Here is a 9,685-nt window from a genome sequence, read left to right as displayed (position 1 = left end):
ATATAAAACTTTGGTTCAGTCACACTAGGAATACTGTGTGGTAGGCAGGATGTGAAGGCTTTGGAAAGATTTACCAGGATGTTACGTGGGGGAAATGAGCTACAGAGAGAGGTTGGACAAAAGTCTGTGGTTTTCTCTGGACCTTTGGAAGCTGAGGGGAGACCTGAATAAAGTTAAAATGATGAGAAGTTGTGCATTTCAGGTTGGGAGAAAAGTTTAAGGGAGATGTATGTGGTAAATTTTACACAGACACTGGTGGAAGCAGATACAACAGTCAATAGATCTGATATGAATATACAGGGAATAGAGGTGTCACTCAAAACACTTCATGGTGACAGCTCTTCTCAAGTATTAAGGAGAGCTTGTGCAGTTTCTTTTGCAATCGACTTGTGGACACCAGCCTGTCACTTCCTTCACTTCTACTTGAAAGTGACAAATTGTTGAACAACAGTTAAGTTCCCCTTTCTCTCCCATTTCTGGGACAGGCAGTCATTTGCCATCGTGAGAGATGAAATGATTAGTTCTGCATCTGAATAAAAGTTTCCTTTGACAAAGAAGCTGCCCAACAGATCAAAGTTCGGCTTTTTGGAGTTTATTTATTGACTGCGAGACGAAGAGTTTCAACTGATTGACGTTATCTGAACCACATTGCCAGTAAGTGCCAGTTTTATTTCCCAATTTTTGTAACTTTCCTTGGTCTAACTTTAGAGAGAAATTGTCATCTTCACTTCAGCAGTATCAGTACATCTTTTTTACAATTTTAAAATTTAACATTTCGAGTACTACTCATGCCTAACCAGTTGATCATATGCATTAGGGACACAAGAAAGGGGGACGGGGGTTTTGTGGGAGGGGTGGGAAGAGAAAACACTCGATGTGCTCTGAATTTCAATACACTCTGAAGGAAAAGCAATTCAGGTGGTTGAGTGCCAGTCAAGATGCAGAGTCCTCCTTCTCCTCCTCCTCCTCCTCCTCCTCGTGAAACCTCGGTGTTGAGTTTGGTTCTGGTCATAGGAGGAATGTGACGGTGCTGGAGTGAGCAGAGGACATTCACCAGGATGTTGCCTGGACTGGAGGACTCAGTTCTGGGGAAAGATAGGATAGTGTAGAATGACTGGCGATCTGGTAAAAGTTTACAAGATTATAAGAGGCATCGATAGACAAACTATTTGTCCTGTGCTCTGGATATGAACGAATGCATAGATTGGATGTGAGGGCAAGTTTCAAAGTAGAACTGTGGGAAGGTTTTTCACAATATTGTTGATCTCTGCAACATGCTGCTGGAAGAGGCTGTGAAATCAGATACAGTTACAAACGTTAACAGACATTTTGGCAACCATTTTACTGCACTACATATAGAAAGATACAGGCCAGAAGCAGGAATGGGATTGGTTTGGAATGAATAGCATAGACATGATGAGCTGAATGACTCCATGGATCCCCCAGAATTAGTTGAGGAAGTCTGAGACAAGGCTTCAGTGTAGAGAAACAAGGCACTGAGTTGTATGGTCTGTTTTCTGGGAAATGAGGACTGCAGCTGCCAACCAAACCAATGATGGAGCAGCTTATGTTTCAGCATTTCCTCAAGGATTGATTAGTAACCGTGCCGAAGAAGACTTTCTACCCAATGTGCATGCCGACCAAGACTCCTATCTATTCTAGTCACACAACCCTTCAAACCTTTCCTATCCACATATCTTTTAAACCGACCTCTCCCACCCCCTCTGGCAGCTTGTTTCACATGTCCAAACCCTTAGGTCCTCTTTAAATTTTTTACCCCTCACTTAAACTACACTATTTTTAATTAAAAATATGTTTTTTTGTTCAGCTAAATTCAGCAGATAGTGTTGATGCCTGACAGCTCTGCTGACTTGGCTTCAATCCTGACCTTCTGTGCTGTCTGTGGAGTTTGCACATTGTCTCTATGACTGCCTGAGTTCCCCGTTCCTCCCCCCCCCCCCACCAAGATCCCACTGGCAAATAAAGATGGGTGCCAACACACCATGTTGGGGGTCAGTCAGTGTGGGCCACTACAGAGAAAACTGGATTGATGGAATTGTTTGGACAACTGGCAGCAACACGAGGGGCCAAATGGCCTCATTCCATGTCATAAAGAGAAATAAAAATATCAGCAAAGTCTCAGGATTGGTAGAGGTGAAGTGAGCAATGATCCTGCATTTGATTCGCTCTGAAGTTGATGGAGGGGCTGTCACCAACAAAATGAAGCAACACATTTTGAGTTTTGCTCAAAGTTAAACTAGTGTTAGCTCATTTCTGGAACGTGAAGGAGGCATCTGATGGAACGTGAAGGAGGCATCTGATGGAATGTGAAGGAGGCATCTGATAGAATGTGCTCTGTGACGGATGGGCCTTGCTGTCCCTGCATCCCAGACACCCCTACTTTCTGTTCTGTGGCATCCTAACCCTTTCCTTGAGATTTCATCTTTATGGTTACAGTTCCTTTTGTTCCCCATTCCCAATCTCTATTACACCCTGTATAGGGGTGTAGTTTTGAGGAATCCATCAGGTCCTGATGGCGTTCATGGCAAAGTATTGAAAATCTGCACCAACCAACTAGCCAAAGTGTCCACAGACATTTTCAACCTCTCACAGCTGGAGTCAGAGGTTCCCACCTGCTTCAAGTGGGCGTCGACCATCCCAGTGCCCAAGAAGCCATTTAAATCATGGGAGGAGAGAGAGAGAGGTGAGTCAGCGGAAGAGTTTTAAAAAAGGTTAGAAGGGCAACTGAAGGGTTAAGCAGAGTGTTGATTTGTGGGAGTGAGTAATTGAGATAATGGGCAAGGACAGATAAAAGCAGGGGCAGCCAGTGGAGGAGTGGAGCTTTGACTCAAGAGGCTGTGGAAGAGCTTGCTCCCACAGAGGTGAGGCTGGTAAGTTTCTTTAATAAAGTTCATTAACTATGGAGTGGGCAATGGAGGCAGTAGTTAGGGCAGTCCAGTCTGGTTGTAAGATGAGGAAGATTTACAGGAGGGAGGAGATAGATCAGCAACAACCTTGCACTCAGCATCAGCAAAACCAAGGAGATGATTGTGGAGTTCAGGAGAACACGACCCATTCCTCATCAAGGGGTCAGTAGTGAAGAGGGTCAAGAACTTCTAATTCCTGGGTGTCAACATCTCTGAGGATCTATACTGGAGCCTCTACGTTGATGCATCATGAAGAAGGCTCGTCAGTGGCTATACTTTGTGAAGTTTTTGAGGAGATTTAGTATCTCACTGAAAACATCTACAGGTGTACCATGGAGAGCATTCTGGCTGGTCGCAATACTGTTTGGTGTGAAGGCACCAATTCTCAGGACAAGAATAAACTCCAGAGGGTTGTTAACTCAGCCGGTTATATTATGGGCGCCAGTCTTCCCTCGATCAAGGACACCTACATGAGGCAGTGTCTTAAGAAAACAGCCTCTATCCTCAAAGACCTCCATCACCCCAGCCATGCCCTCTTCACTCTGCTGCCTTTGGGAAAAGGGTATAGGACACTGAAGGTGAGCACTCAGCAGTAATTGGACAGCTTCCATCAAATTCCTGAATGATCAATGATCCACAGACATGACCTTACTTTGTCTTTTTCTTACTCTATTTTTATTTATTTTGTAAGGTGGTTTATATAAATGTTTGCATTAATATGCTGTCACTAAACAACGCATCTCATAACTTGTTCATGACAATAAATCCTGATTTTGAAGAGAGGACCTAGCCAGATCCTGGTGAGTAAAACAACAGCTGACAAGTGGGAGTCAGCAAGAGCTGAGAGACAGGGTGTTCTGGAAGGATGACAAACAAAGGTGGCAGGATTAGGGAACCCAGGATGACAAAGATAAGTGAAGGTTAGATAAGGGATTGGTATATGCATCGACAATCTCAACCTCGTTCAGAATGCCAACTTGGTCAGTATGGACAAGATGGGCCAAAGGAACTGGCCTGTTTGTGTGAGTCGATGACCCTGTGACGAAGGCAGCTCAGCATCATCATCTCACAGGTGGTTAGGGATGGGTAATTACATTTCTGCCCAGCTGTGAGACCATACTGCTGGAATGAATAGACATAGAGATCCCTGAAAGCAGCAACGCAGGTGTAAAGGGTGGTGAAGACGTGCAGCGTGTGAAGGACAGGACACAGCATGTTGAAATTGCAATTTTATACTGGTTTCACCATGGAGTATTGAGTGAAATCATGCAGGGAGGATGTGGTGGTGCTGAAGAGAGTGGAGAGGAGATTCACCAGAATGTTACCTGGACAGAGAGATTGGGGTTCCTCGGATTGGAGGAAGATCGGGCAGAAGAATCTAACAGGATGAGAGGCAGAAAGGACAAATCGTCAAAACCCTGTTTTCCCACAGTAGAAGAATCAAGAGGACATCTGTTGTGGGAGACAGGAAAGAGCTTTGAACGGTGTATTTTTGGGTTTTTTTTACCCAGGAAGTGGTGGATATCTGGAACTTGCTGGTAGAGTCAGAGACGATCATTACGTGGAAGAGGCATTGAGACAGACACTTGAATCAGCAAGGTGTGGAAAGATCCAGCCCTTAAGTGGACTAAAGGATAGGGCCAACAGGTCACCATGGACAAGATGGCTGGGAGGGACTGTTTTGCTGGTGTTTGACACTGGGTCTCTCTGACACAAACATTGTAAAGAGAGCTTTTGGCATATTGGCCTTCATAAATCAAAGTATTGAAATTAGGAGTTGGGATGTTATGGTAAAGTTGTATAAGACATTGGTGAGGCCATATTTGGAGGATTGTGTGCAGTATTGGTCACCTAACCACAAGAAAGATATCAGTAAGATAGAAAGAGTGCAGAGAAGATTTACTAGGATGTAGCCCGGACTTCAGGAACATAGTTACAGGGAAAGGTTAAACAGGTTAGAATGTTATTCCCTGGAGCGTAGAAGAATAAGGGGAGATTTAATAGAGATGTTGAAAATTATGAGGGAGATACACAGAGTAAATGTAGATGGGTTTTTTTCCATTGAGGGTGGGTGAGATACAAATCAGAGGACATGGGTTAAGGGTGAAAGGAGAAAAGTTTAGGGAGAATTTGAGTGGGAACTTCTTCACTCAGAGTCATGGGAGGGTAAAACAAGCTTCCAGATGAGGTGGTGAATGTGGGCTCAATTTTAACATTGAAGAATTTGGACAGGTACATGAATGGGAGGGGTACTGAGGGCTATGGACTGGGTGCAGGTCATTGGAACTAGGAATAAAAATGTTTTGGTACAAACTGAATGGCCAAAGCGGCTTGTTTCTGTGCTGTAGTGTTTGATGGTTCTAAGCCAAGAAATGTCAGAGCACACCAAAGTGTCTACTGGGGTGGGCAGTGATGAAATGCAACAATGGTAGAGTTGATTTCACAAGGAGTGGAGACCACACACTCCAGCTGTGGTGCCTCACAACCTTCCTTCAGCCAAGTGGACCAGCAGGGTGACAACATCAGGACCTACCCAAAACATCAGAAAGATGCTCAGGTCCAAACAATAAAAAAAGAGACAAGTTCTGGAGGAGGAGTATGTTCGTGACTGTTGGGATAGGAAAGGAGGTTGGATGAAGGAGTGGGTTGGAGAGCGATGTTCTGGTCTTTGAGCAAGGTGGGACTGGATGGGTTCCAAAATTCTTGCCAGGAGGTTTGATTGTGTGTTTGGGGCAAGTTTAAACACATTTGGTAGCAAAATGTGGCAGAGAGGAAGTGCACTGTTTGGAGAGGGAGAAGGACAAGATTTACAGTTACATGCAGAACTAATTCAAACCAGTTGGCAAGGAGAGGTGAGCTGGATTGGAAAGCACAGTGTGAACAGAGGGTTGAGCAGTGCAGCACAGGAACAGGCCATTTGGTCCACAGGTATGTGCTGAACACAATGGCCAAAACAAACTAAGACTCTACTGTTTACCCCTGATCCAATCTCTCCTTTTCCTTCATATTCACATTCACATAGCACATGGGAGAGATTCAGAAGGTGGGAAACTATAGGACTGATGGCCTGACTTCAGTGGTCCCAAGGTTCTAGAGTCCATTATAAAGGATGAGGATATGGAGTGCTCTAAAGCACGAGATAAAATAGGATGAAGCCAGCGTGGTTTCCACAGGGGTGATCTTGTCTGCAAAACCTGTTGGAGTTCATTGAGGAAGTAACGAGCACAGAGAGAGAAAAATCAGTGAACCTCATTTACTTGGACTTACAGAAGGCCAAAACAAATTGGGAGCCCACAGTATTATGGGAAAGGTACTGGTGTGGATATGCTAAGGCTAAGAGGGGAATAAAGAGGGCCTTTTCTGACTGCCAGTGACTAGTGGTGTTCCACATGGCTAGTGATGGGACCAAGACTTTTCAATGTATTTAAATGATTTGGTTGACAGAATTGATGGCTTTGTGGCCATATTTGTAGATGATACAAAGATAGGTGGAGGGAAGGGTAGTGTTGAAGTAGTGAGACTACAGAGGAAGTTGGACAGGTTGGGAAGATTAGTAGATGGAACACAGCACCGGAAATTGTATGGTTATGCAATTTGGGGAAAGGACTAAAAGTGTAAAATGGGGAGAGATTTAAGAAAGCAGAGGAGAGTCCATATGCAGGATTTCCTAAAGGTTAATGTGCAGGTTGAGTTGGGAGTAAGGAAGGCAGATAAAACACTAACATTCATTTCAAGAACGAGAATATTCAGATTTGAACTTATTGTCAGAACATACATTACATTCATATACAACCCTGAGATTCTTTTCTCCTGCCAGCGTGGCCACTAATCGCAAGTGCAAAAATAACTGTATACAGTGTAAACATGTAAACAAACAAAGAACTGTAAACAGGTAATGAATGTAAACAAACTGCAATACATAGAGCAAAAAGAAAATCAATAAAGTGCACAAGTAAGAGTCCTTAAATGAGTCTCTGATTGAGTTTGTTGTTCAGGAGTCTGATGGTGGAGGAGCAACTCTGAACCTGAATCTTGTGGCACCTCGACCTCCTTCCTGATGATAGCAGCGAGAACAGAGAGTGTGTGTTTGATGATTGCTGCTGCCCTCCAAAGGCAACATTCCCTGTAGGTGTGCTCAATAGTGGGGAGGGATTTGCCTGGGATGTTTAGGGCTGTGTCCACTAACTTTTGCAGGGCTTTACACTCAGGGGTATTGGTGTTCCCCATACCAGACTGTGATGCAGCCGGTCAGCACACTTTCCACCACACCTCTGTAGAAATTTGCCAGGGTTTCTGGTGCCATACCGAACCTCTGCAAACCCCTGAGGAAGTAGAGGCGCTGACGTGCTTTCTTCACAAAGCCATTGGTGTGTTTGGTCCAGGAAATATCCTCTGAGATAGTGAATCCCAAGAACCTAAATGTACTCACCCTCTCTACTTCTGATCCCCCAATGATCACTGAATTGTACACCTCTGGTTGTCCTTCCCTGGTCAACAATCAGCTCCTTAGTTTTGGTGACATTGAGGGCAAGATTGTTGTTGGTGTTATTTCAAGGCAATGACATGATGCTTCATTTCACAACACACTTGGAGAATTGTGAGCAGCTTTGGACCCCAGTTCCCAAGAAAGGTGTCCTGTCATTGGAGAGGAGGTTTACAAGAATGATCCCAGGTTGAGAGGGTTAAGGTATGACATGTGTTTGATGGTTCTGGGCCTGTGCTCACTGGAGTTGAGAAGGATAAGGGAGGATCTCATTAAAACCTACGGAACATTCAACGGGCTGGATAGAGTGGATGTGGAGAAGATATTTCCAGTCGTGAGAGAGACTGGGACCAGAGGGTACAGCCTCAGAATCAAAGGATATCGCTTTACAGCAGAGATGAGGAAAATTTTCTTCTGCCAGAGGGTGGTGAACGTATAGAATTTGTTGCAACAGACGGCTGTGGAGGCCACATCAGTGAGGAGATTTAAAGTGGAGGTTGATAGGTTCTTGATGAGTAAGGGTGTCAAAGGTTTTGGGGAGAAGGCAGGAGAATGGGGTCGAGAGGCAAAATGCATCAGCCATGATTTGAATGCCAGTGCAGCTTTGATGGGCGGAATGGCCTAGTTCTATGATGTCTTTGTGATTGATCTGGCATCTGCTCCCAACTCTTCTGGCAGCCCATTCCAGCCACTCAGCAGGTGAAATATTCACCTCACACTTCTCCCTTAAACTTCTCCTTAAACACATGTCCTTCAGAGTGTGACCCTTTTAACCGGGGATAGATTTGGACCGTTCACCCTATCAATGCCTAATCATGATTTTATTGGTCACTCTTCAGTCTCCAATGCTCAGAGAAATCAGCCTAATGTGTCCAAACTCTCCTTTGAGATTCAAGAACTAATTTATTGTCGGGTAGAAACTTGCCAAAAGTCTTTCTTTTCTTGCCCAGAGTCGCCAGCAATTGCAGTGATGTTTCTTAAGCAGGAAACCAAAGCCAAAGGGAGAGACCCTCCTGGTTCTGTGGGTCCCAGGGTGGTCCTCTGGTGCTCATGCTGGAAGGCCTGTTCAGCATAGAATCCCATATCCAGATCGTTCTTCCTCAACCCTGCCTCCAAATCCCTGAAGCACCCACTAGGTCTGTTCACCATTGCACCTTCACCTATCCTGGTCCCAATCCCTGATTCCCAGACTCTGGTCAACAGCACCATATGGCCTGAGGGCAAGTCCCAGGCCATGTCGCGTTGTGTCTGCTATGTGCTGCAACCCAAAGGGTCCAACAGAAACTTACCTGGATGCAATCACACAGCTGACCTGGTCCACTGATGTGGTTTCCTTCTCTGTTGGAACCTCACCTGGGTTCCTCCCTCCCGGCCAGAGGCGTTCTACTCTGGTGCCCTGTGTCCATCTGCTATTTCCACAACCCATGACATCTGCCAAACCTGGTCGCTGTCTTCTCCAAAGCCCCAGTCTACAGGAAAGGAAATGGGCTCTGAGACTATTGGATGGAACAGCCAGGCTGTAGGACCCTGTAGAGTACGGTTGTGCAGGGACGCGCTGAAAGGCGCAACAGGGTTCGCAACAACTTTCGGTCCACAATCTACCTCCCACACCTTCTAAACCAGGCCACATCTTAATCCAAACTAGCATTTCACACAGCTGCATCATGACCTCTGACCTTTACCCTCAGTGGCCTGAGCAGTGAAGCTAAGTGTACCACACTCCTTCACCACCAAATAAAACAAACTAACTTTTTGTCTTATTGCCTTAAATACTTTTCACAAGTGAGCATTGCATTGGATTTATTTTAGATGCTCTGTTTTTGTGGTTTGCAAATTATTTCCTGTGTTGTTGGTGCATGTTGATATTTTACAGAAGCAGCTGTTTAGCACAATTTCCTCATCCGTTACTGTATCCAGCTGTAAAGCAAATAACAAATGTGGATTATAATTTACTCAGTTACTCAGAAGTTTAAGGTGAGGAGGAAAGAAGTAAAAGGACCTGAGGAGCATGTTCTCCTCAGGTGGGGGTGTTAAACGAGTTGCCAGAAGACATGGGAAAGACAGAGACAATTGTCATGGTGAAGTTACATTTAGGCAGGTCCATGGAGAGGAATGGATAGGATAGGGCCAAATGTAAGCAAATGGGGCTCGTTTAGTCAGCGAGGATGTGTTGGACTGAAGGGCCTATTTTGTGCTGTCAAACTGTACGACATATGTGAAACTCAAACTCTGTGAAACAAGTTAGGCACAAATACTACTCATGAATTTGACTGGA

The 9,685-nt window shown here is 44.8% G+C and overlaps 1 protein-coding gene and 1 long non-coding RNA gene across 2 annotated transcripts in view; one reads left to right on the top strand and one right to left on the bottom strand.

Moving 5' to 3' along the window:
* Window positions 1-204: 204 nt before the first annotated feature.
* Window positions 205-9,685, top strand: part of LOC138749850 (SHC-transforming protein 1-like) — a 158,719-nt gene continuing 149,238 nt past the window's right edge. The window contains exon 1 of the mRNA XM_069911803.1: window positions 205-654. The gene's annotated coding sequence lies outside the window, so the exon portion shown is untranslated. The remainder of the gene's footprint in view (window positions 655-9,685) is intronic.
* LOC138749852 (uncharacterized) lies at window positions 577-8,874 on the bottom strand. The gene is made up of 2 exons (XR_011348897.1): window positions 8,700-8,874; window positions 577-1,085 (listed from the first exon to the last, which is right to left on the bottom strand). It is a non-coding gene; the product is annotated as an uncharacterized lncRNA (long non-coding RNA).

Source organism: Narcine bancroftii, chromosome 14 (genome assembly GCF_036971445.1).
Source record: "Narcine bancroftii isolate sNarBan1 chromosome 14, sNarBan1.hap1, whole genome shotgun sequence".
In the NCBI taxonomy this organism is placed as follows: domain Eukaryota; kingdom Metazoa; phylum Chordata; class Chondrichthyes; order Torpediniformes; family Narcinidae; genus Narcine; species Narcine bancroftii.
Note: the sequence above shows the minus strand (reverse complement) of the source record. Positions and strands in the feature narration are given on the sequence as shown.